The sequence below is a fragment of the Saimiri boliviensis genome, chromosome 21, assembly GCF_048565385.1.
Source record: "Saimiri boliviensis isolate mSaiBol1 chromosome 21, mSaiBol1.pri, whole genome shotgun sequence".
NCBI classification, from domain to species: Eukaryota; Metazoa; Chordata; class Mammalia; order Primates; family Cebidae; genus Saimiri; species Saimiri boliviensis.
In genome coordinates, this window is record NC_133469.1 from 13,193,889 (window position 1) to 13,220,182 (window position 26,294).

At 52.5% G+C, this 26,294-nt stretch overlaps 1 long non-coding RNA gene and 1 pseudogene across 2 annotated transcripts in view; both read right to left on the reverse strand.

The window, feature by feature from the left end:
* Positions 1 to 26,294, reverse strand: part of LOC141582562 (uncharacterized) — a 72,779-nt gene that overhangs the window by 31,845 nt on the left and 14,640 nt on the right. The window lies entirely within an intron of this gene.
* LOC101052493 (uncharacterized) lies at positions 14,932 to 26,169 on the reverse strand (annotated as a pseudogene).

The window sequence follows — 26,294 nt, forward strand, 5'->3', positions numbered from 1 at the left end:
AGACCTCTACATGAAACTTATAAAATATTACTGATTGCTTGGTACTTTATTATGCTGAAAAAAGAAATAAAATTTTAAATAAATAAATGTTGCCGAAAGAAATTAAAGAAGACATAAATACATGCAGAACTATGCCACATTCATGGATCAAAAAGCTCAACATTGCTAGGATATCAATTCTTCCCACATTGTTCTATAGATTTCATTTAATCCCAGTTAGAAAAAATGCCAGCAGGCTGTTTTTGAATAAATTAACAAGCTGATTTTTAAATGTGTATGGAAATGCAAAGAATCCAGACTAGTAAAGGAATTTTGAAAAGAAGAACAGAATTGGAGGTCTTATACTACTTGATCTCAAGATGTACAAGCTTAAAATAATCAAGTCAATGTAGCACTGACATAAAGGCATACATCAGTGGAAAAGTAAAAAGCCCAAGAATAGGCCGGGTGCGGTGGCTCAAGCCTGTAATCCCAGCACTTTGGGAGGCCGAGGCGGGTGGATCACGAGGTCGAGAGTTCGAGACCATCTTGGTCGACATGGTGAAACCCCGTCTCTACTAAAAATACAAAAAAAAAAATTAGCTGGGCATGGTGGCTCGTGCCTGTAATCCCAGCTACTCAGGAGGCTGAGGCAGGAGAATTGCCTGAACCCAGGAGGCGGAGGTTGCGGTGAGCCGAGATCGCGCCATTGCACTCCAGCCTGGGTAACAAGAGCGAAACTCCGTCTCAAAAATAAAAATAAAAATAAATAAAAATAAAAAGCCCAAGAATAGACCCACACATATGGTCGGTCAACTGATTATCAACTAAGGTGTAAGAGACAAGCCAACAGGGAAAGAGCAGTATTTTCAATAAATAGCACTCAAACAATTGAATAAGCATTTGTAAAAATAATAAATAAACTATAACCCTTATCTGATGCCATATTTTTAAAAATTAACTTGATGGTTTATAAGGGGCTTCCCCCTTTACTTGGAAGAAAGAAAAAAATAATAAAATAAAATAATTAACTTGAAACATATCACAAGGCTGGGTGCAGTGCCTCACCCTGTAATCCCAGCACTTTGGGAGGCCAAAGCAGGTGGATTACTTGAGCCCAGGAGTTTGAAACCAGCCTGGACAATATGGCAAAACCCTGTCTCTACAGAAAAAAAAAAAAAAAAAAAAAAAAAAAATTAGCTAGGCATGGTTCAAATGTCTATAGTTCCAGCTACTTGGGAGGTTGAGGTGGGAAGATCGCTTGAGCCTGGGAGTTCGATGCTGTAGTGAGCTGTGATCATTCCACTGCACTCCAGCCTGAGTAACAAAACAAGACCCTGTCTCAAAAAAAAAAAAAAAAAAAAAAAAAAAAAAAAAAAAGCAAGAAATAGATCATGGCCCCAGATGTTAAATCTAAAACTATAAATTTTTTAGAAGAAAATATAGGAGATAGTATTTGGGAACTTAGTTAGGAAGAGATTTCCTAGATACGACATAAATGCACAACTCATAAAAGAAAATACTGATAAATTATACTTCCTCAAAATTCAAAACTTTTGCTCTTCAAAAGATAACGTTAAGGCTGGGTGCAATGGCTCATGCCTGTAATCCAAGCACTTTGGGAGGCCAAGGTAGGTGGATCATCTGAGGTCAGGAGTTCAAGACCAGTCTGACCAACATAGTGAAACCACATCTCTACTAAAAATACAAAAATTAGCTGGGTGTGGTAGTGTGTGCCTGTAATCCCAGCTACTTGGGAGGCAGAGGTAGGAGGATTGCTTGAATCCAGGAGTCAGAGGTGACAGTGATCCAAGATCATGTCACTGCACTCCAGCCTGGGCTACAGAGCAAGACTCCATCTCAAAGGAAAAACAAAACAAAACAAAACAAAAAAACATACAAGGAGTTATTACTACATACTAATTAGAATGGCTAAAATTTTTAAAACTGATCAGACCAAGTGTTGTCCAGGGTGGAGGAACCGGAACTCTCACACCTCGCTGGTAGAAATGTAAAATAGTATATAGCTACTTTGGAAAACAGTTTCTCTTTCCTTCCTTCCTTCCTCCCTCCCTCCCTCCCTTCCTTCCTTCCTTTTTTTTCAAGGTCTTGCTCAGTTGTCCAGGCTGGAGTGCAGTGCTGCAATCATAGCTCACTGCAACCTCAAACTCCTGCATTCAAGCAATCCTCCCACCTCAGCCTCCCGAGAAGCTGGGACTACAGGTGTGCACTGCCACATCTAGTTCATATTTTTATTTTTATTTTTTTTTTTGAGATGGAGTTTCACTCTTGTTGCTCAGGCTGTAGTGCAGTGGCACAATCTCGGCTCATCTTAACCTCTACCTCCTGGGTTCAAGCAATTCTCCTTCCTCAGCCTCCTGAGAAGCTAGGATCACAGGCATACGCCACTATACCCAGCTAATTTTTTAAGTTTTTAGTAGAGACAGGGTTTTTTCATGTTGGTCAGGCTGGTCTCGAACTCCTGACCTCAGGTGATCCACCCACCTCAGCCTCCCAAGGTGCTGGGATTACAAGCATGAGCCACCATGCCCAGCCATGTTTTTATTTTTAATAGAAATGAGGCCTTGCTATGTTTCCAGGCTGGTCTTGAACTGCTGGATCCAAGTAATCCTCCCACCTCAGCCTCCCAAAGTGCTGGGATTACAGGTGTGAGCCACCACACCCAGCCTTAATCATTTATTTAAAAGTTAAATATACGGCTGGGTGTGGTGGCTCACGCCTGTAATCCCAGCACTTTGGGAGGCAGAGGCAGACGGATCACGAGGTCAGGAGATCAAGACCATCTGTCTAACATGGTGAAACCCTGTCTTTACTAAAAATACAAAAAATTAGCTGAGCCTGGTGGCAGGCGCCTGTAGTCCCAGCTACTCAGGTGGCTGAGGCAGGAGAATCACTTGAACCCGGGAGGTGGAGGTTGCAGTGAGCCAAGATTGCACCACTGCACTTCAACCTGGGTAACAGAGCGAGATTCCATCTCGGGGTGGGGGGGGGAAAGTTAAATAGACATACCCCATGACACATAGCTATTTACCTACAAGAAATGGAAGCATATGTCCACACAACTTGTACATGAATGTTCATAGGAGCTCTATTTGTAATCGCCCAAATCTGGAAACAACCCAAATGTCTATCAACAGGTGAAGGGATAAACAAATTACGGTCTCGCCATACAATGACGTATTCTTCTGCAATAGAAAGGATAAACTACAGATACATACAACAACGTGGATAAATCTCAAGACAATTATGCTGAGTGACAGAAGCCAGACCACACACAAAAACAAGTACATTCTGCACAATTCCATTTCGATAAAATTCCAGAAAAGGTAGATCAGTCTACAGTGACTGCCAGTGGTTGCCTAAGGACAGGGTGGGGCGAAGGGAGGAATGACAAAGGGCTAAGAGGACAGCTGGGGGACGGTGGATGTGTTTGTGCACTTGACTGTGGAATAGGGTTTCATGTGTGACATATACATGTGTCACAACTGATCCAGGTGCACCTTTTCAACATGTGCAGTTTACTGTATGTCAACTGTACCTAAGGGAAGCTGTCAAAAACGTAATTTAAAAAAAAGGAAAACCAAACCCAACCAGGAATCTTTGTACTTCCCACCGCTGCCGCTGCGGCCCCCCCGAGGCCAGCTCCCCCTCACCCCCGCCACTGCCTCTCCACCGAAACGACCTCAGAAGCCTCCTCCTTGGCCTCCCAGCTTCTGCTCTGGACCCTCCGGCCGTTCTCGGCAGAATAGACAGCGATCCTGTGAACACGGTAATCAGTGCCCGTCTCGGCTCTGCTTAAAGCCTCCACAGCCCCATTGCCCTCAGAATACGAGCCCATGTTGCCGCAGTGACCATCTGGTGGTCCCTCAAACCTCTACCTCCTCTCTCTACCCCTCACTCACTCTGTCCCAGCCATACCAGCCCCCTAGCTGTCCTTAGAACGCACTGGTCACGCTCCTACCAGGAGCCTCTGCACGGCTGTTCCTTCAGTCTGGAATGTTCCTCCCCAGACACCCAAGTGCCCAACTGCCTCTGCAACTTCAGGGCTTCACGCAGATGCCACCCCTCCATCAGTGTCCCCGCCACTCCTGACGCCCCTTTCCCTGCTCCACTTGCCCACTTACCATACTATGTAAAATTAACTCACTGCTTTTTTTTTTTTTGAGACAAAGTCTCACTCTGTCGCTCATGCTGGAGTGCAGTGGCACAATCTCAGCTCACTGCAACCTCTGCCTCCCAGGTTCAAGCGATTCTCCCACCTCAGCCTCCCTACTAGCTGGGATTACAGGCACATGTCACCCGACCTGGCTAATTTTTTGTAGTATAGATGGGATTTCTCCATGTTGGTCAGGCTGGTCTCAAACTCCTGACCTCAGGTGATCCACCCTCCTTGGCCTCCCAAAGTGCTGGGATTATAGGCGTGAGCCACCGGGCCCAGCTTTTTACACTTTTTTTGAGACAGTCTCTCTCTGTCGCCCAGGCTGGAGTGCGGCGGTGCAATCTCAGCTCACTGCAACCTCTGCCTCCTGGGTTCAAGCGATTCTATCTCAGCCTCCTGAGCAGCTGGGATTACAGGTGTGCACCAGCACGCCCGGCTAACTTTTGTACTTCTAGTCGAGATGGGGTTTCACCGTGTTAGCCAGGCTGGTCTCAAACTCCTGACCTCAAGTGATTCACCTGCCTTGACTTTCCAAAGTGCTTGGATTACAGGCATGAGCCACCATGCCCTGCAACTTCATTGTAAAGTGACAGAGGAGCTAAAGAGGGCCTGACATGGCGGAGCCCGGAAGGGAAGTAGGCTGCACCTAGACCACAGTGTCTACTCTCACTCGTGCCAGCCTCAAGCCCGCTGCACCATCACAGGGAGACCAGCAACACTGTCATTCCCCATGTCTTCAGGACAGAAATCAACCACGACCACAGCTGGTGTGAGCTCCCCTCTCCCTCCCTCAGTCAATCGTTAATTCAGCAAGTCTCTGCAGAGTGCCTGCTGCTGCCGGCCCAGGTGAGGCTCCGGGGGCTCGGGAAGGACTGGAGGCCTGTGGCACCCGCTCTGTCATCTGCCATCCACAAGGAGCCCTGAGAGGCACAGCTTTCCATCTCATTTGCAGATGTGGAAGCGGGTCTTGGAGGCATGGGGGCGGCCCCGCTCTGTCCACCACCAGCTCCTCCAGCATCCTTCCACCTCCCAGATCCCTGCATTCCTTTTTCCAGGTCAACCTTAGCCACATGCCTCACAGGTCTGGAGCCTTGCCCCTAACATGGGTCCCTGCTGCTGGGTCTACCACTGTGTGCCAGCCACTCTACTGCTGCCTGCCTGGGCCACCTCATGACCTGTGAGCCCCTCAGGGTCTGCCCTATGCTGTGCTCACTCTCCCTCTCCCTTCCCAAAACGTGCCCGCCACCCTGGGCAGTCCTAGGTGGCTGCTATCAGGAGACCTAGCAAAGAAGGGGCTGAAGGCCTGCTGGAGACACAGTCTCTGTCATTCAGATGCTCATGGCACTCTGGGAGGGCCCTTTCCTCAGGCTTTCAGGGTGCCAGATGTCCAGTTGGGGGTCTAGCTTCATGCTCCCACTCCACTGCTCACCACGGGCAACCTTAGCCACATCCGTCTCCCTCCCTCCAGGCCTGTCAGCTTGACTCCCTGTAAAATGGAGCACACGTACCAGTAAATTCCAAGTTCCTTTCAGCTGTGTGCACCTGTGGCTTCCAGAAGCTCTACAAGAAGTCAGAAGCAGGGTGCACCCTGGACACTTGGACCGTGATCACAAGTCAGCCCACTGTCCTCTCCCAAGCTCTTTCTAATCCAGGCCTCTGTCGGGTGAGCAGAAGGACCCCAGGATCCCCATCATGAAGATGTGGATGCTGGAGCTCCAAGATGATGGGCTCCCCAGGACCATGGCATAAACAGGTGACAGAGCTGGGGACCTGGTTGCTGACTTAAGTCCTGTACCCTGTGCCTTCCCCTGTTGCTGCTTCACCAAGCCAGGCCCTTCCTGGGGTGTCTGTGGGGGCAATGGACCAGGTAGGATGGAAAAACTGCTCCTTGCTCCCCTTACTCACTCCTCCCCAGAGCCACGTTGAAGTTTCCCTTCTGGAATGACCCTTGGGGACTAGTGCAAGTGGGTATCAGCTCTAAGAGGAAGGGATGAACCTGCCTCATCTCCTCTGTCTTCCCAACATGTGCCTAGCCAGGCACATAGTATGTGCCTGGTAAATATTTGCTAAGTGATTGGCTGGAGAGTGGTCCTTGCTATGGGGTGGGTGGTTGTGGTCAGCTCCCCGTGATCACTCTGACCCCAGAAGTAATCCCAGGTTCCTGGGGTGCATGCACCGACGCCCACATGCCTGCTCACTGCCTTGCTCACTGGCTCACTGCCCTCCTTATGTCCCAGACGCAATGGTTCACGCCTGTAATCCCAGCACTTTGGGAGGCCGAGGCGGGTGGATCACGAGGTCAGGAGTTTGAGACCAGCCTGGCCAACATGGCGAAACCTCGTCTCTACTAAAAATGCAAAAATTAGCCGGGCATGGTGGCATGCGCCTGTAATCCCAGCTACCCAGGAGGCTGAGGCAGGAGAATCACTGGAACCCAGGAGGCAGAGGATGGAGTGAGCTGAAGTTGTGCCACTGCACTCCAGCCTGGTTGACAGAGCAAGACTCCATCTAAAAAAAAAAAGAAATTTTTTTTTTTTTAGAAATGGGGTCTCACTCTCTTGCCCAGGCTGGAGTGCAGTGGTGCCGTCATGGCTCACTGCAGCCTCAACCCCCGGGTTCAGGCAATCCTCCCAAGTAGCTAGGACTACAGGCACGTGCCACCACACCCAGCTAATTTTTTTTTTTCTTGAGACACAGTCTCTGTTGCCCATGCTGGAGCGCAGTGGCGAGATCTTGGCTCACTGCAACCTCCACTTCCTGGGTTCAAGCAATTCTCCTTCCTCAGCCTCCTGAGTAGCTGGAATTACAGGCGCGTGCTATCATACCTGGCTCATTTTTGTATATTTGGTAGAGATGAGGTTTCACCATATTGGCCAGGCTGGTCTCGAACTCCTGACCTTGTGATCTACCCGCCTCAGGCTCCCAAAGTGCTGGGATTACAGGCGTGAGCCACTGTGTCCGGCCTATATATTTTTTTTCCATAGGAATGGGATCTCACTATGTTGCCCAGGCTGGTCTTAAACTTCTGGCCTCAGGCAGTCCTCCTGCCTCAGCCTCCCAAAGTGTTGGGATTACAAGCTGAGCCAGCACATCTGGCCCAAGGTTTTTTAAAACCAATCCTTTGTGAACCAATACTTCTGTAACATACAATAAAAAAGAATTACTAAAAATCAATCACACTCTTGGAAATTGCAGCCACGTCAAATTGTCCCAGGAGTTTCTAGACTGCACGTGTCTAAGTTCTGCACTCATCCCTTACCGTGCTGAGGACCACTGACAAACAGCACAAGGAGGTCCCACTCCGCAGGACGTGCGTGGAGGGCGCCGCTCTAGGCCTTGTCATTTCAGGTGATCGTATTGCCCCTCCGTTCCCATTTTGCCTGACAACCTCTTGCCCTGCCTCCTGCACGGCCCAATCAATCACCAGCTTCCTTCCATCCTAATGTTTTATTGGTGGGGCCTCTCCTCTCTGGCCCACGGGCCAGCACCTGGCTCTCCTGCTATCAGTAGTCTTTACCCCACCTGACCAGGATGAGCTTGATAAAGGTCTATGGCGTTCCATCGCCCCTCAGCTGAAATCCCTTGTGGTTCCCCATTAGGACTCCAAACTCTCTTTTCTTTTCTTTTTTTTTTTTTTTTTTTTGAGCTCTTGTTGCCCAGGCTGGAGTGCAATGGCACGATCTCAGTTCACTGCAACCTCTGCCTCCCAGGTTCAAGGGATTCTCCTGCCTCAGCCTTCTGAGTAGCTGGGATTACAGGCATGCACTACCATGCCCGGCTAATTTATTATATTTTTAGTAGAGAGGGGGTTTCTCCATGTTGGTCACGCTGGTCTCGAACTCCCGACCTCAGGTGATCCATTCGCCTTGGCCTCCCAAAGCACTGGGATTGCAGGTGTGAGCCACCGGCAGGACTCCAAACTCTTAAACCTGACATTTGGGGTGGCTCACATGCCTGTAATCCTAGTCCTTTGGGAGGCTAAAGTTGGCAGATCAGCCTGGCCAATATGGTGAAACCCCGACTCCACTAAAACAAAACAAAAATTGGCTGGTCATGGTGACACACGCCTGTAGTCCCAGCTACTCAGGAGGCTGGAGCAAAGGACGTTGGAAATAGGTGATAATAACACCCCTGCCACTTCCCAAGCACTCACTATGGGTCAGGTGCTTTCCACCTGTAAGATGCGCATATCTACTTACCGACAGCTGCCAGTATGGAGCAAGAGATGGCAAGCAGGCCTGATTTAACTGGAATCTACAGGATCCACCATGTCCTGCAGTTAAAAACCAATGGTGCCTGGCCTTTCTTCTTTTTCTACATTTTCTAATTTGTCTACAACAAATGTCTATCACCTGGTTTGGTTTTGTTTTTTGAGATGGAGTTTCACTCTTTTTACCCAGGCAGGAGTGCAATGGCCCAATCTCAGCTCACTGCAACCTCCACCTCCCAGGTTCAAGCAATTCTCCTGCCTCAGCCTCCCAAGTAGCTGGGATTACAGGCACATGCCACCACGCCTGGCTAATTTTTGCATTTTTAGTAGAGATAGCCTGTTGGCCAGGCTGATGTCGAGCTCCTAGCCTCAAGTGATCCTCCCGACTTGGCCTCCCAAAGTGCTGGGATTACAGGGGTGAGCCATCGCACCCAGCCTATCACATAGTTTTTACCACTGGTTTTTCTTTCTTGTTCCCTTTACGGAGGTAATCAGGTTCGCCATTGGTTTTTAGCGGCAGGGCGTGTATGGATGCTGCAGGTTCCAGTTACATCAGGCCAGCCTGCCATCTCTCGCTCCATATCGGCAGTTATGAGAACTCAGCAGTAGATATGCATGTTTTATAGGTGGAAAGCTCCTGACCTACAGTGAGAACTCAGGAAGTGGCAGAGGTATTGTTACCAGCCATGTTGAATGTCCTTCATTCCAGCTACTGCCTGACTTTTTCTCAAATCTCTCCTCTTCTTCCCTCCTCACCTAGGACCTATCCTAATACAGGTTCTCATCATTTTTCAACAGGAATTAACACTCCAGCCTCTGGCCAGGTGTGGTGGCTTATGCCACCAGGAGCTCAGGGAGGGTCACTTGAGGCCAGGAGTTCAAGACCAGCCTGGGCAATATAGGGAGCCCACCGCCCCCACCGGCATCTCTACAAAAACGAATTTTAAAAAATTAGCCGGACACAGAGGTGCATGCCTATAGTCCAAGCAACTCTGGAGACTGAAGCAGGAGGATTTTTTGAGCTGAGGAGCTTGAGGCTGCAGTGAGCTGTCATGTCACTGCACTCCAGCCTGCGCAACACAGTGAGACCCCATCTTAAAAAAAAAAACAGTCTCCTAATCTCCTAATGGGTCTCCCAGTCTCCAGTCTCCAGCCCCTCCCTCCCCTCCCCATCAACCATGCAGCTGCCACAATGCTTTGACAGTGAACTTGCAAAAAAAAAAAAAAGGCTGTTCTGGGCACAGTGGCTCATGCTTGTAATTCCAGCACTTTAGGAGGCTAAGGCAGGCAGATCACCTGAGGTCAAGAGTTCGAGACCAGCCTCGCCAACGCAGTGAAACCCCATCTCTATGAAAAAATAAAAAAATTAGCTGGCTGTGGTGGCCTGCACCTGTAATCCCAGCTACTTGGGAGGCTGAAGCGGGAGAATCACTTGAACCTGGGAGGCAGAGGTTGTAGTGAGCCGGGATCACGCCACTGTACTCCAGCCTGGGCAATAGAGTGAGACTCCATCCCCCACCCCCCAAAAAGAAAAAGTCTGACTGTGTCACCACCACCCTCCTCATCCTCCTTCTTAAAATATTTCCCAGCTGGGCACAGTGCCTCATGCCTGTAATCCCAGCACTTTAGGAGAGCGAGGTGGGCGGATCACTAGAGGTCAGGAGTTCAAGACCAGCCTGGTCAACATGGTGAAACCCCATCTCTATTAAAAATACAAAAATTAGCCAGGTGTGGGTCCACATGCCTGTAATTCCAGCTACTCGTGAGGCTGAGGCAGGAGAATTACTTGAACCCAGGAAGCGGAGGTTGCAGTGAGCTGAGAATTGTGTCACTACCCTCCAGCCTGAGCAACAGAGTGAGACTGCATCTCAAAAAAAATAAAACCTCCATGGTTCCTGACTGTCTTTAGGATAAAGTCCAAGCCTGGTCCATATGCCTCCACTAAACTTTCCAGAATCACCCTAACCCCTCCCCTGTTCTCCATATCCCAATTCCAAAATATCTTGCATGCCAAGTGTCTCACCTTTCTCCCTAATTCTCCATGTGCTTTTCTTTCTCTGAGCCTTTCCTCATGCATCCCCTACTACCTCAAGACTCAAAAGTCACCACCAGGCCATTTTCCCTCTATTCAATCCCTTCCCTCTCTAGAAGGTTGTACCCAAACATGACCTCCACCGGGAAGCCCTCCTCAGTTGCCCCCAGACACAGCTGCCCTTGCTGAGCAACCCCAGCCCCTGGTGCCCTGGACACTTTATAAGACAATTGTGGGTCCCACTGACCCCATACTACATGAGGCATGTTGAAATGTACCCATATCTGGCCCGGTGTAGTTGCTCATGCCTGTAATCCCAGCACTTTGGGAGGCCAAGGCAGGTAGATCACGAGGTTAGGAGTTCAAGACCAGCCTGACCAACATGGTGAAACTCCGTCTCTACTAAAAATACAAAAATTATCCAGGCATGGTGGCATGCACCTGTAATCCCAGCTACTCAGGAAGCCAAGGCAGAAGAATCACTTGAACCCAGGAGGCAGAGGTTGTGGTGAGCCAAGACCTGGGTAACAGGCTGGATGGAGCAAGACTCCATCTCAAAAAAAAAAAAAGAAAGAAAGAAAGAAATGTACTCACATCACATGCTACATAGAACTGGTTGGCTATAAACAAGTTTTAAAGGATCTTTTTTATTTTTCATTAAAAATTTTGAATTTCTATTTTGCTATTTTTGGATACTTTGGATCTGGAGTTTTCTTCTTTCGTTCTCAAGCATTTTTGTGGGTCAGTAAAAAGTCTATAGATAATACGCTTTGTCCAAGTTTGGGGGAAAAAATAAACTTTAAAAAAAGGCCGGGTTCGGTGTAATCCTAGCACTTTGAGAGGCTGAGGCGGGTGGAGCACCTGAGGTCAAGAATTTGAGACTAGCCTGGCCAATGTGGCAAAACCCTGTCTCTACTAAAAATACAAAAATTAGCCGGGCATGGTGGCAGATGCCTGTAATCCCAGCTACTCGGGAGGCTGAGGCAGGAGAATTGCTTGAACCTGGGAGGTAGATGTTGCAGTGAGCTGAGATTGGGCCATAGCACTCCAGCCTGGGCAATAGAGTGAGACTCCATAAAAACAAACAAACAAACAACAACAACAAAAAAAAACCACAACGCTATAGTCCTGGGGCCTCCAGTGTCAAGGGTTCACTGTATCCATCCCAGCCCTGATCATTCTCTGTGTCCCCACAATGAATAAATTCATAAATTCCCCTAAAAATCTTTCTATTCCAGTGAGTACAAATCTCTGATGGAAAAAAAAAAATCTTTCATCTCTCTGAATCTAATACAAGGCAACTCACATTATTTATGTATCTGTCAACTGTATCGCTACAAGATACGTCTATAACTTCTATCTGCCTCTAAAGATCTCTGTCCACAACACACTGGGTGCCCAGCAGGTGCGATCGAGAGCCCGCCACAGCCCGTGTTTCATCTTCTTGAGCTGTGCAGCAACTCATGAATAAATCCTATTAGCCCTGCTTTATGGATTAGGAAACTGAGGCTCGGAGAGGGGAACTAGCTTGCAAGTAAGAGGCCATGGGGCAAAGAAGGGCTCTCGGGACTGTTTGACTCCAGCCCTTCTCTAACCCTCTCAACCCCTTCTCTCAGCGGCGCTGTACCCACATCAGCCGTCACTCCTCACTTGCTCTTTCGCCTCCCCTCTGCTTTTAGACAAGACGCAGAGGTCATCTCTGTTCATACCCTTCATCTTGCCTCAACGTCATCACCCCATTCCATCCCATAAACACTTCCTGAGTACTGTGCTGAGAACTGGAGTGAAAACCACAAATGCCGAGGTCACCAGGATATGAGCTCCACGGGCAGACACGGAGCCCACAGCAGAGTTGGTGGGTCCTCATCGAGTGCCATGGCCTCCGTATGTTCCCAAAGGAAGCTGCTTTCATTTTGAGCATGTTGTAGAATGTTACTTCAAACACCCGACACGTCCAAAGCCAGGCAGGGATCCCCTGGGCTGCCCTGTCCTCAGAGGTATTGGCTTATTCCTTTGGGTGGGGCCTGTGTGCAGCAGCCCCAGGCTGATGGCACCAACCACCCTAAAACCCTTCACAGATGTAAAAGAACACAGGGTCAGCACCATCTCCAGGGGCCCAAAGCTACCCTCCTGATAAATTCCCATATTTGTAAAGCATGTTAGTTTGCAAAAAAGTTCCACCTTTTTTCTTCACATGTCCTCTCCACACCCCAGCTATGAGTAAGGAATTTTCCCAGCCCACGTGGCCCCTAGCATCCAAGTCTGGGCGAGAACCCAGGAGTCCAGACTCTAGGCCCAGTGCAGAAGGGCCAGCCAGCTCTGTTTACTCCACATTGCCCCAGAAAGGCCCACTCTTTTCTAGACCTCAGCTCCCTGTCGGTACAATAAGAGGGTCCGGCTGGACAACCACTAAGCTCCCTTCAGGCTTCAGCATGCCAGAGTCTACCGTGGGGAGGCAGGTGGCCGACTCCCAGGGGAGGAACCGAGGTCCGTGGCGGCACACACTGTGCCTGCACCATGCGTCAGTCAGGGGAGGCGTCAAGTTCCGGCAGGACCAGCAGGATGAGTCACCAGATATGGAAATGATGCTGGCACACAGGAGGTCTGCGGGCCAGGAAACGCACCCTCGCCAAAACCGCAGCTGAGGAGGAACAGCACTGGGATCCCTGCGATACGCCCAGTGGGCACAGGCTGCCAGGTGCAGACCCAGGCAGTCGAATGGTGTGCCTGATGTGCCTTGCAGCCCAAGGGCAGTGGAGGCCGCCCAGCCCTCCAGTAACAATAATCATCACAATAAAAATAATGACAACATGCAGCGGTTGGCTATTGTGTCAGGCACGTGACACCTGTTACCTTCCCTCATCTCTGAACCTGCCGTGTACGATATGACCCATTTTCAAGAGGAAACCCCGGGGCTCAAAGAGACTAAGGAGCTCTGCCCAGGTCACAGGGCCAGGGGGTGGGGCACCCTGCTCTGACTGCCCCAAAGCCTTCATTCTCCACACCCCACTGCCTCTGCATCCCACAGAGTCTCATTTCTGCTCAGTGGCCGGGCTGAGGTCCTGCGGAGGGGAAGGGGCGTCAGGGCAACTCCCCCAGGGGCAGATGACCTGAAGGAATCTGACTCAGCCCCACAACTGGAGCAGGCGGGCGCCACACCCTCCTAGGCCTCCTGGAGCCTTGCCAAGGCCTTCCTTAGGCTATGACATTCAGATGTCCGGAGGCCTGCTGGTCCTCACCCACAGGCCAGGCTTAGGCTGCCACAGGGGCTGAGCAGATGAGGAAGGCTGAGCCCCCGTGATGTCTGACAAGCTCCAGCGTTCCCACAAGCAGGCAGCCGAAGATGCCTGCAGCCACCCAGTAGGAATGTGTCTGAGCTGGGCCTGGAGCCAGGCCATCGGGGCTCCTGGATCCCGGGACAGAGGATACAACTCAGGACCCCAGGCTGGCACTCCACAGCACCATCCCCAAGGCAGTTCCCACGAGGAGCACCCGGACCTCTCAGCAAAGATGGGACAGACTGGGAGAGCCCAGGAACTCAGGCCAGCTGCCCAACAGGCCTGCCTCAGGGTGGAGGGTACGGCCATCTGGGAATGAGGAAAGACAGAAGGGGGAGGCCCTGGGTGAGGGAATGGCAGGAGGGGGTCTTCATCCTGTGTAGGGCGGGGTGCATCTGTGGTGAAAAGCAGGACCCATCTCGGTGCCACAGGCCCACCTACCAGGGCAGGCTCCTGTACCAGCCAGACCCTAATGCCCTGCCTTTGACATCTCCGTCTCAGCCCCCACCACACCTCTCCTCTCCCTCTCTCCCTCTCACATTCCTCTGGGAGTCGATCAGCGCTTGAGTGACACCCCAGATGACTCTTTGCTATTAATTCCCACACACAGAATGGGCCCCTTGTTCTCTCCTCCCGGAGGAATGGCCGTGGCCAAAGACATCCCAAGAGTCCCTGACTTAACCTTCTCCTGGGCCGCTCCTCTGCGAATCCCACACCCAGAGCTATGGGGCCAGCAGCGGGAACAGTGCAGAGGGGCAGTCTGGAAGGACGGGGGCTCCTTCCAGCCCAGAGCCCCTGGAACAAATTCCCCAGGGTGTGACCGCAGGACCACCCCAACCTGCCCAGGGAGCCTGACAGCAACTCTTCACCTGAGGTTCTCACCAGGCCCTGGAGGCCAGAAGGCCTGTCCAGATCTAAGTGCAAGGGCCAGGGTTCATAGCCTGCCCAGGGCCAGCCTTGTGCCTCGGACCCCAGGGAGGCCCCTTCAAGGGGCAGGTGGGAGGCTCAGGCCCTCGGCCCGGCCCTGGCCTTGAGGGGGTTAACACAGACTGGAGGCAGGACACCACCTGTCAGGGCAGGTCTCTGAGGAGAGATGAGGTGGCCGTGGCCTCTTTTGATCACAGGAGAAATTGCTCTGTTGAGTAAAAGCCCAGCATCCCCTCATTCCCCGCCCCCACCCCACCGCCAATCGCACCAGAGACGGGAGACAAAGGCCAACTCGGACAATGAGAGAGGGGAGAGCTTGTGAGGAGAAACTGAGGCCCCGGGAGGGGGAGAACGTGCCCCTCCACTCCCACCACCCACCCTCTCCCTGCCTCTTCCCCAATTCTGCAAGTCGCCCTGGCTCCCTGAGCACTGGAAAGCTCTCACCGGAAGGGCACATCTGCTCTTCTGTCAATCTGGGCAACCCTGGCTCTCGCCCCAGGAGACAAACCCTGCAGTCCCCGACTCCGTGACGGTTGTGTCCCAGGAAGGTTCAGACACAGCCTCACCTCCTGCCTGTCCCCCTCGACAGACAGGGAGCTGTGGGCTCACAGGAGGTGGGGTCCCTGGGATGGCCAGAGAAGGGGGCAGGGAAGCTAGAAATGGGAAGAGGGAGCTGAGCTGAGCACAGGCACGACAGAGGGGCAGCCAGCGTGACCCAGGGCGTGCAGAGGACACAGCCGGGTGGCCTGGGGAAGGTGGGCTGGAGCCAGGTGGGGAGGGCTGCGGGTTGCCACCGTTTGCACAAGCCTTGGTTTCTCTAACTTGCCAGCTCTCCCCATCTCTGCCATTTTCCCAGGGTCCTCCCCACATTTACAGAGGCAGGGCAGATGAGGGGTGGCACAGGGCAGAGACAGAGAAATTCATGGAGGGAGGTAGAGAGAGCGAGAGAGGACGCATCAGAGAGAGAAAAACAGGGAGAGACAGAGACAGGGCTGGAGAGACAGCGAGCCAGGGCAGGAGGGCCAGGCCAGGAAAGAGGGAAGGACACCGAGAGGCAGGAGCAACCAACTGTGGGGGTGTGGGGTCAACATTAAGAAGCTTCCCTGAGAGAGGAGGCTGCGAACAGGAAGAGGAGAAGCAGGGAGCAATGGACAGAGAAAGAAACAAGGCGGAGACTGAAGCGGAAAAGACTGGAGAAAGGTCAGGGGAAGAGGCCTTCAGAGGAGCGGGAAGAGGAGGGAGGAGGACCAGGAGATGATGGAAGCTCAGGGCGCTCCCAGGCCCCTCTGCATTGTTCCCGGCAGCAGGTCCACACGGCGCACACCTTCCCCGGGCCACACGCTGCTCCCCATGGCCTTCACACCTACTGGGTCCCAGCTGACACCCCAGAGGTTGCAGCCAGCCACTGTGGCCCTTGCCTTCCCACACAGGACACGGGGGCGGGGTGGGCTGCCCTAGGGGTAGGAGTCTCAAGGCTGGGGAGCGTCCTCAGACCATCTGTGGCAGCAGTGCCTCCCCCAGGTGCATCATAACCACAGTGGAGAGTTACAAATACAGATGTCCAACCAAATCTAACACTTAGCAAGGGACCTGGGAATCAAGAAGCGCTCTTTTAAAACTCCCTAGAGGGCTTGTGCTCTTTGGGCCCAGGTTTGGACCACGTTGGCAGATGAGGAGAATGACAGTGGCCAGAGAGGGGCTGTGCCCCACCTGAGGTCACACAGCAATTCTTGACAGAGCCCAGTCTTTCAGTGAGACCTCCCAGGTCCCACCCAGGGCGACACTACAGCTAGGTCTGCACAGGGCCGGACACACAGGAAGGGCGTAAGTGGGCAGTGCCCTCTGCCCTTTTACTCCATCCCTCCTGCCTCAAGGCCCCAGCCCAGCTCTCACCGGGCTGCCAGGGCAGTCCCCAATTTGAAGCCAGAAACCAAATGAGGCAGAGGAAGGGATTTGCCCAGAACGGGATTTCTGTCCTGCACTGCCCCGCCCTTGTCCCCCTAGTGCCAAGGCCTGGGGCTGCGAGCACTCTCGCTCTCGCCAGAGATGGGGGTGGAGGGTGGGGCAAAAGGGAGGAGGGGAAGACCTGGGTGCTTCCTGTCCCCCCCTTCCCTGCCTCCCTGGGCTCAGGGCTGGGTCCCCCCGGGGCAGTGGTGTCTGAAGCTGACAGAGCTGCCCTGTCCTTCCTGCCTGCTGGGGGAAGGGATGGAGCTGGCTCCAATCCCCATCCCCTCCTCCTCTTCCCTAGATCCTCAGGGACTTGGATGCCCATTAAACCTAGCCTGGTCCCCCAGGATGTCCCTGCTCCAGAAGAAGGAAGAGCACTGGACTAGGAGTCACAACCGCCTCCATCTAACCAGCAGCCTCCTCCTTGTTCTTTTTTTTTTTTTTTTTTTTTTTTTTTTTTTTTTTTTTGAGACAGGGTCTCATTCTTGTTGCCCAGGATAGAGTGCAGTGGCACGATCAAGACTCACTGCAGCCTCCACTTCCCAGGCTCAGGGGATTCTCCCACTCAACCTCCCGAGTAGCTGGGACTACAGGCACACACCACCACACCCAGCTAATTTTTAGAAAAATTTTGAGTAGAGATGGGGTTTCGCCAAGACAACAAGGTAGAAATGGGGTTGCCCAGGCTGATCTCCAACTCCTGGGCTCAAGCGATCCACCGACCTCGGCCTCATAAAGTGCTGGGATTACAGGATTGAGTCACTGTGCCCGACCTCTTACCCCGCATTCTATCCTCGCCATTCATTCATTCATTTCTTCATTCATTCAGGCACTCAGTTGATCACTGAGGACTTACTCATGAAGCAGACATCCTTATGGGGAAGACAATAAACAACTAATCTGCCAATAAATGTGTCATCATAAATTGCAGTGAGTGCTATAAGGGGAAAGCCCAGGGTGCTGTCAGAGAAACCACTGGTGCTGGAGGGTAGGGAGAGGTGTCTCTGTAGACATGAGCTTTGGGTGATCCCCAGGAGGAGGCTGCGCGGGGGATGTGAAGGGACCGCCCCACAATGCTAAAGGGATGACAGACCCAAGAGACCGGCCCGCTGGGCTATCTCTCTGATCACTGAGGTTCAGCAAGCACTTATTAAGCATCTGCTGTGTGCGCTCACATGTCCAAACCCCAGCACTTGGGGGGCAAAAGGCGGGAAACAAAAGCAAATGTGGGCTTGTCTCAGTAGAGCCCTGAAGCCCCTGAGAGCAAATGTGATTGATGTCAGAGGCCAACTCCCTCAATGCATTGATGGAGAATGTGCCAAAGGGTGGCTGGCTTCCCCAAGATCACACAGCAGGAGCTGGGACCTTGGCAGAGTCGGGAGCAGCTCCTCTCCCTGCACCTGCCAAAGCAGAGTCACTGAGACTTCAACTCAGGGTTCTAAGCCCCAAACGAGATATACACTCTCCGATTTCTCAATCCACCTGGTAAGGAGGCAAGGCAAATATAAAACACCGGTGCAGGTGGCTCACGCCTGAATCCCAGCACTTTGAGAGGCCAACGCAGGCGGATCGCTTGAGCTCAGGAGTTCGATGAGACCAGCCTGGGCAACTTGGTGAAACCCTGTCTCTATAAAAAGATACAAAAATTAGCCAGGCGTGGTGACCGGCACCTGCAGTCCCAGCTACTTGGAAGGCCGAGATGGGGGATCCATTAAGCCTGTGAAGTAAAGGCTGCAGTGAGCCATGATGGTGTCGCTGCACTCCATCCTGGGCCACAGAGTGAGACCCTGTCTCAGAAACAACACAAAACAACACCTGCGCACAGTGAAGCACACACAGCTGAAGGTGAGCTGCGGTGGGTGTGTGCGAGGCCCTCAGCCTGGCAGTCTGGCAGATATCATACTTTCTGTGTGGACCAAAGCCCCTGACACAGGAACACACCCCAGGGCTGGGCCTGGGTTCCCTGTTGTGATCTCCACATGCTCAACTCTGCAGCCTAGAAAGGGAAGAGGATTTCCTGGGTTTGATTACAGCCAAGACGTAAGCCATCCCACCTGGAAAATGGGGCATGCGGCAGCAGTTGAAATGACTGAAAGAGGCAACTGCTGGGTCTCGTTGCGTCAATGCCAGGCTGTGCGCTTATCCTTACTTCTTTGTATCCTTTTGACACTGCAGGTGTTGGGATTCTCATTTACAGACAGGAAATGGAAGCACGGGAAGGTTTCTTAACTCGTCCCAATCCCGCCCATGAGTAAGGCAAGGGCCGGCCTTGAACTCCAGTCTCTCTGGCTCTCAAGCTCAGCTCATCATTACTCAGCTCTTGTTTAACAAGTGACATCAGTGAAGAATAAGGAAACCTTATGTCAGGGAGGAGGATCCTTCAAGCTCAGACAAACACTAAATTCCGACTGGATCACCCCATGTTTACCTTTAGGGGACAGCAGTAAACTGGGTGAGAGCAGAAAGATGGGTAGGCTGAGTTCCCTTCCTGCCCGGCCCTGGGCAGGGGCAATGGCCTGGATCACAGAGCAAAATGACAAGGAATCTGGAATGGGAAGACTCAGTCCCATTGTCACCTAAGCTGGGCAGCCTTGACCAGCCCCTTCCCCCAAGCTGCCAGCTGCCTGCCAATGGTGAAAGGACAAAGGTCTCATCTGCCACGTGCAGCCCACCCTGCTAAGACCATATTTCAAGACAGCTCTTGTCCTCTCCAGGGCAACCAATGGACCCATCTCACAAAGGTCCCCTCTGCCCCTTTCTTCCTTCCCTGCACCTTTACCACTCTCTGAATCCTCACACATGTCCGCACCATGTTGCCTAGTGTCTAGACATGTATGAATGAACAGGCTGCCTAAAGACAAAGAGCACACTCACCCCTCTTTATTTACCCCCACAGAAAACAGGTTCTTGCCTAGCATAGGTCCTCAGGAACCCTGGGGACAAAATGTCACAGCAGATGTCCACTTCCATGACTAAACAGTCCTGTGAGCTTGGTCACTGGCTTCCCCTTCTGCTCCGGTTCCATGGATGGCCATCAGCCCTGGCTCTGCAGCCTCCATGGTGACTGGGAACATCTGATGGCAGCACTTTGATGGGATAAGAAGGAATAACTAATATAAAAATTAGCCAGAGGGGCTGGGTGCAGTGGCTTATGCATGTAATCCCAGTACTTTGGGAGGCCGAGGCAGGCAGATCACCTGAGATCAGGAGTTTGAGACCAGCCTGGCCAACATGGTAAAACCCCATCCATCTCTACTAAAAATATAAAAATTAGCAAAGCGTGGTGGTGTGCACTTGTAATTCCAGCTACTTGGGAGGCTGAAGCAGGAGAATTGCTTAAACCTGGAAGGCAGTGGTTGCAGTGAGCCGAAATCACACCACTGCACGCCAGTCTAGGCAACAAAGAGTGACACTCTGTCTCAAAAAAAAAAAAAAAAAAAAAAACAATGACTACTCTAAAACCCAAGGTCAACCAACAGCCACCTTGGCAGCAGATCCCCAAGCTGCTGGTAACAATAGCCACCATTTACTGGGTCCTGTCCTGCGCCAGACCCTGTCTTAAGTGTTTACATACATTATCTGCTTTAATCCTCACCACAACCTGGAGGGAAACAGAGACTCAGAGACCTTAATTCATTTGCCAAGGACACACAGCCAATAAATGGAGGTGTCAGGATTCAAACCTGGAGCTAGAGCCAGGCATGGTGGCACACACCTGTAATCCCAGCTACTCAGGAGGCTGAGGTGGAAGGCTTGCTTGAGCCCAAGAGTTCGAGATCCCATCTCTAAAAATGTTTTTTTAAACCTGGAGCATTGCGTTGGCCAGGCAAGGTGGCTCAAGCCTGTAATCCCAGCACTTTGGGAAGCCGAGGTGGGCAAATCACAACGTCAGGAGGTCGAGACCATCCTGGTTAACATGGTGAAACCCCATCTCTACTAAAAATACAAAAAACTAGACAGGTGTGGTGGTGCATGCCTGTAGTCCCAGCTACTTGAAAGGCTGAGGCAGGAGAATCACTTGAACCCGGGAGTCAGAGGTTGCAGTGAGCCAAGATCGCACCACTGCACTCCAGCCTGGGCAACAGAGCAAGACTCCATCTCCAAAAACAACAACAAAAACCTGGAGTGTCTGACTCAGGGGTGCCTGCTCATTCCATCCCTCATGCTGCTTGCACACATCCTCCTGCCTGCAAACCCTCATCCACTGACATCGCTTCTAAGTAACAGGCATCACAGAAGAGGTGGGACGGACCCAGCCCTCAAGTACACACCCCAGCAGGGACAATGCAGGAAAATGAGAATTCCGAAGGCCTAGGAACACGGAACTGGGGGACGGTGACATATTCTATTCAGCCGCATCCCTTTCCCAGGCTGGCACTGAGTAGTCACCTGGTAAATGTCAAACAGGTCCAAACAGAGTTAGAAACCAAGGCAGGGTGACTCCAAAGTAAGGAACATGCACACCTCGCTCAGGGGCCATGGTGCCTCCACGTCCACCCTAGGCAACTATATCCTCTCCAGAACAGGGTGAAATTGATTTCCATCAAAAACTCTACAAGATGTAAGTGGTAAAAATAATAGAATAATAAATGGAAGATGCGTATGAAATACTGTAAACAAAGAACGTTTCTTACCTGCAGGATTTGGAACTTGCAGCACGCTTACAGGCAATGCATCTCTTTTATTTAAACACTTTTTTTTTTGTTAAATAATGGTGGCCAGGCATGGTGACTCACACCTGTAATCCCAGCACTTTGGGAGGCCGAGGCAGGCGAATCACCTGAGGTCAGGAGTTTAAGACCTGCCTGGAAAACATGGTGAAACCGTCTCTACTAAAGATACAAAAAATTAGCCGTGCATGGTGGCGTGCACCTGTAGTTCCAACTACTCGGGAGGCTGAGGCAGGAGAATTGCTTGAGCCCTGGAGGTGAAGGTTGCAGTGAACCAAGATCGCGCCACTACACTCCAGCCTGCATGACAGAGTGAGACTCTGTCTCAAAAAATAATAGTGGAGATGGGAGGCTCACTATGTTGTCCAGGCTGGTCTTGAACTCCTGGCTCAAGCAATCCTCCCACCTGGGCCTCCCAAAGTGCTGGGATTACAGGTGTGAACTACCACGTCCCGCCCTTGCATCTCTAAAAAGAGGAAGCAGAAAGCAGTGTTTCCCAAACGTCTTTCCAAGACATTCCCTGAGGAACACCAAGGGTCTGAGGCATCGCCTTGCAAACACTAGATCGGGCACGGGCCTCTTGTTTTGAAATATAATTCATGGGTTATCAAATAGGGAAACACTCTCAGAGATCAGCTAGCCTGCCACTCATCTTACAGAGGGGGAAACTGAGGCCCAGAGAGGGAAGAAGATTCCCAAGGCAACACAGAGCCTCCACAGCCACTGGGTCTTGACCCCAGCCCTTGACGTCCAGAGGCCCAGCTCCAGCTGCCTGTTTGGCTGTGCCAGGTTCTGGGTTTCTATGTAGGTCTCTCCCATCGAACCCTCAGCTCCTCAAAGCCAAAGTCTGGTCTCTATCACCTCCCAGCCCCAACTCCTGGCCCAGTGCCCTTCACAGAGGACACATTCACAGAAGTTCCCAGCAGCCGGAGAGGCTCAGGGCAGACGCCAGGAAGGGCTTTCCAGCAGCTGGGTACAGATGGCAGGAACGGGCAGTCAACTTCTCTGAAGGCTTCTCAGAAGAGGGCAGAGGCTGGGCTGCCAGAGGCAGTGCTGGGCACTGGCCCCAACTTCCTGGTTTCCAGAGAGGGTGGAGTTGAGAGTGAAGGAAGATTCCGGCCCCCGCGAGCTGCCTTCCTGGCCTGGGTCCGAGACCCTCAGCTTGCAGGGAGGGGCGAGATCCCCTGTTGGGACAGGCCCTGGAATGCCATCCTCCTCCCCCAGAGCTCAGGCCCTCCGCCTCCAGGAAGCCACTCCTGCCCACTCCAGCCTCCCTGGTCTTTTCCTCCTTGCAACTCTGAGAGCGACTCAGCTCAGGGAAGTGAGCCGAGGTTGAGCATGGCCCTGCCCTCATGGGCTCCCAATTAGAAGTGGAGACTGGCCTGTCCCCCAGGCTGCGCAGTAAGGAGGCAAAGCACATCTGTCTCCTTCTCTGAGGGAAAGTCACAGGGAAAAGAATTCCAACCAAGGTGCCCAAGGTGTGTCCCGAGAGAGGAAGTCTCGGCAGGGCTGCAGCAGTGCCTAGACCGCCAGCAGGCAGTGGGAGGACGGTGCTCCAGGGGAAGGCGGGGCAGGCCCAAAGGCCTGGGTGAGGAGAGGAGGCAGGGGCAGTCCCGCCTGCAGCTGGGCTTGCAGAGTGGTCAGAGGCTGGGCTGGGACCAACCACAAGTCCCAGTCCACACCCTGCCATCATTAGCTGGGCGAGCTTAGGCCCCTCGCTGAATCGCTTTGTGCCTCAGTTTCCTTCTGCAAATGAGAACAGCACCTACTCATAGGGTTGTGGGGAGGAAAAAGTCCAATGACAGGAGCCTTCCGAGCTGAGCCAGGACCTGGGGAGGCCCTGGAGTGTCGCCTTCGCTGTGAAGGGGCATGGCAGGGGAGGCCCACCCACGACAGAGGAGCTTGTCACCCCAAGCAGGCGTGCCACCCCGATCTGACATTAGGATTCAAAAGGCAAATTATAAACTAATTATAAACTCCTAACGGGGAGGCGGAAGCGGCCGCTCAGTGAATACTTGTGCACTTGACTTGAGGTGAGGCCCCTCCACACCTCCCAGTGCTGGCCCGAGAGCGAAATGATTTCCTCTGATTCACATTTGTTAAGTAGTCACTATGCTAGGGAGGGGTGTGTGTGTGTGTGGGGGTGTGTGTGTGTGTATTCTTATTTAATTCTCTCATCACTTGGGGACATCTCGGTTGCATAAGATTATCAACATTGTACATATGCAAAAGCTGAGTCCTGAGAGGTTCACAGCACGATTTGTCTGAGGCCCCTTGGGTACTAGAGGCGGGATTTCTTGACCTCGAGTCACTTTCCACTACATCCCAGATTAAGGATGGCACAGCCTTATCCAAAGGGGGAGGTGGTCTAGAAAATGCTAAGGGGAGCCCCCACAGCCCCCCCAGGACACTCATCCAGACTCAGCTGAAGACCTGCAGGGTGGCTTCTATCTCTGTCGCTACACTGCCCTTGACCACTAACTGTGCCTGTCAGACCTCCACTGCTACACCCCAAAGCTCCCTGGATACCTCAATATAACCTGCCCAGCTGGCAGGTCCAGTACCCAATAACCCTCCCCCATCCCTGGCGATTTTGCCTCTGGAAAGGGGTCATTCACAGCCTAAGGGATCCAGAGACTCCTGTGAAGACCTCCCAGGAAACTTCCTGCCTGCCCCTCAACCTTAGAAATTCAGAATCAACCAGTCTGGGGCGAGATCTGTGCTTCAGTATGATCTGTTGTCGTTGTCATTGGTTTTGCTTTTTGGTTTTTCTTTGTTTGTTTGTTTGTTTGTTTTTGAGACGGAGTTTCACTCTTGTTACCCAGGCTGGAGTGCAATGGCAGGATCTCGGCTCACCGCAACCTCTGCCTCCTGGGTTCAGGCAATTCTCCTGCCTCAGCCTCCCGAGTAGCTGGGATTACAGGCACACGCCACCATGCCCAGCTAATTTTTTGTATTTTTAGTAGAGATGGGGTTTCACCATGTTGACCAGGATGGTCTCGATCTCTCGACCTCGTGATCCACCCGCCTCGGCCTCCCAAAGTGCTGGGATTACAGGCTTGAGCCACCACGCCCGGCTCTGCTTTTTGGTTTTTTTGAGACAGTCTCACTCTGTCACCCAGGCTGCACTGCAGTGACTCGATCTTGGCTCACTGCAACCTCCATCTCTCGAATTTGTGATTCTCCTGCCTCAGCCTCCCATGTAGCTGGGATTACAGGTATGCACCACCATGTCCAGCTAATTTTTGTATTTTTAGTAGAGATGGGGTTTCCCCATGTTGGCCAGGCTGATCTCAAACTCCTGACCTCAGGGGATCTGCCCACCTCGGCCTCCCAAAGTGCTGGGATTACAGGCATGAGTCACCATGCCTGGCCCAGCATGTTTTGTTTTGTTTTGTTTTTTAACTCCACAAGTGATTCTAAATTCAGCAAGAATTACAGCCAGTCCTAAGCAAATGGTTAGAAATGCAGAACCTCAGGCCCCACCCCAATCTGAAGAGTCCCCGTGCGCCTTCCCATTCGAGAAGGACTGCCCTACACCAAACCCCGTCTCCGCAAGCCAGGCCCCTGGGAAAGGGCAACTGGAGGTAGGAGGGCGCAAAGGCCAGATGGAATTAGAAAGAATGGCCAGGACCGCACCCCCGTCCGGTCGCATCCACACAGCACTCAGAGGTGCTAAACACTTGCCCTGTGTTCCCTCATCCCATCTCAGCCCTGTCCTCTGAGAGTCAGGAAGACAGTTTCATGCCTGTATGGGGAAACTGAGGCTGGGGCAGAGCCTCAACTTGACCAGACCATCTCTCACTCGTCCATCACCCCTGGCTCTGCAGGCAGCAGATTTCCTGAGCTTCATTTCAGTGTATCCTGCAGGGCAGGCAGGGAGGGAGGGTGACCTTCGCCCCATGTGACAGGTGAGGGACCAGGAGCCCAGGGTGAGGAACACAGGTGGAAGGCAGGGCCAGCTGCAGTCCTCAGGAAGGGGACTCGGGAGCAGGGGGTGAAGGGTCACTGCTGAGCGGAGGCGGCCCTGCCAGGCAGTGTCGTCAGTGGGCTTCACGTTTGACTGACAGATATTCCTTTCCTCTCCTCCTCTCCAGGACCCATCTTCTGAGTAAATCTGGAACCAGCCTTAACAAAAGCCAGGCTGAGTCCCAAGAAAACCCTGTTGCTCCAGAAAGGCCTCCTTGGGCCATGGAAGGAAGCCTGGATTTCCACCATTCTGCTCAGACCAGGCCCCTCTCTGCTGCGGAATAAACACCCAGACAGAGGACAGGCCACAGAGCCCATCAGACACCACGCCTTGCCATGGACGGTGACAAACCCTCATTTCAGGACAGAGGGGTGATGGGGGGTGGGGTAAGGAGGTTACAAGCATCCCTGAGGAAGGGTCAGGAATGAGGCGTAAAGGGACCCCTACCACCCCCAGCAGGGAAAGGAGGAGAAGTCAACGCTGGCCCTCCCGTCGTCCTGCTGGGGCAGAGGCCCAGGTGTCTTCCGCCAGGATCCCTCCCCTCTCCAAGCTCCCTGCTCTTCAGGGATGAATGTGGGTCCTTCACCCTTCCCTGCTGGAGAAAACTGGGTTCCTAGGGCCTAGGATGGGATGGAGGGGAACCCAGTTGCCAGCATGGTGGGCAGGGATGTGTTCGCAGCAGGAACCCAACCACAAGCACAGCACTGGTCATCTGACAGCCCTTCCTATCCCTCTGCAGGCCCACCTGCCTCCCCCAGCACTGCTCAGCAGAAAGCCCAGCACAGCCCTGAGAGGAAGGCAGTGTCTGTGCGGGGACAAGGGAGAGAGAGAGGGAGTGGCCCCCTCTGTCTCGCGTGGCTTCCTGCAGACAGAGCGTGCCCACTGCTACCCCCACCCCCATCCTGGCACAGCTGGGCCAAGGAGGGCAAAGGAGGAGGCAGGGAGTTAGAGAGGGGGCAGCTGTGGGACCCTACATTCTACCTCCTAACTCTAGGCTCTTCCCCTCCACAACCACCCCTCCTGCCCCAGGGGGCCTCTGGCCAGTCACAGTCACAGCAGAGAGCCGGGAGGTCCTTTCCTCAAAGGGGAGGAACTGAGGGG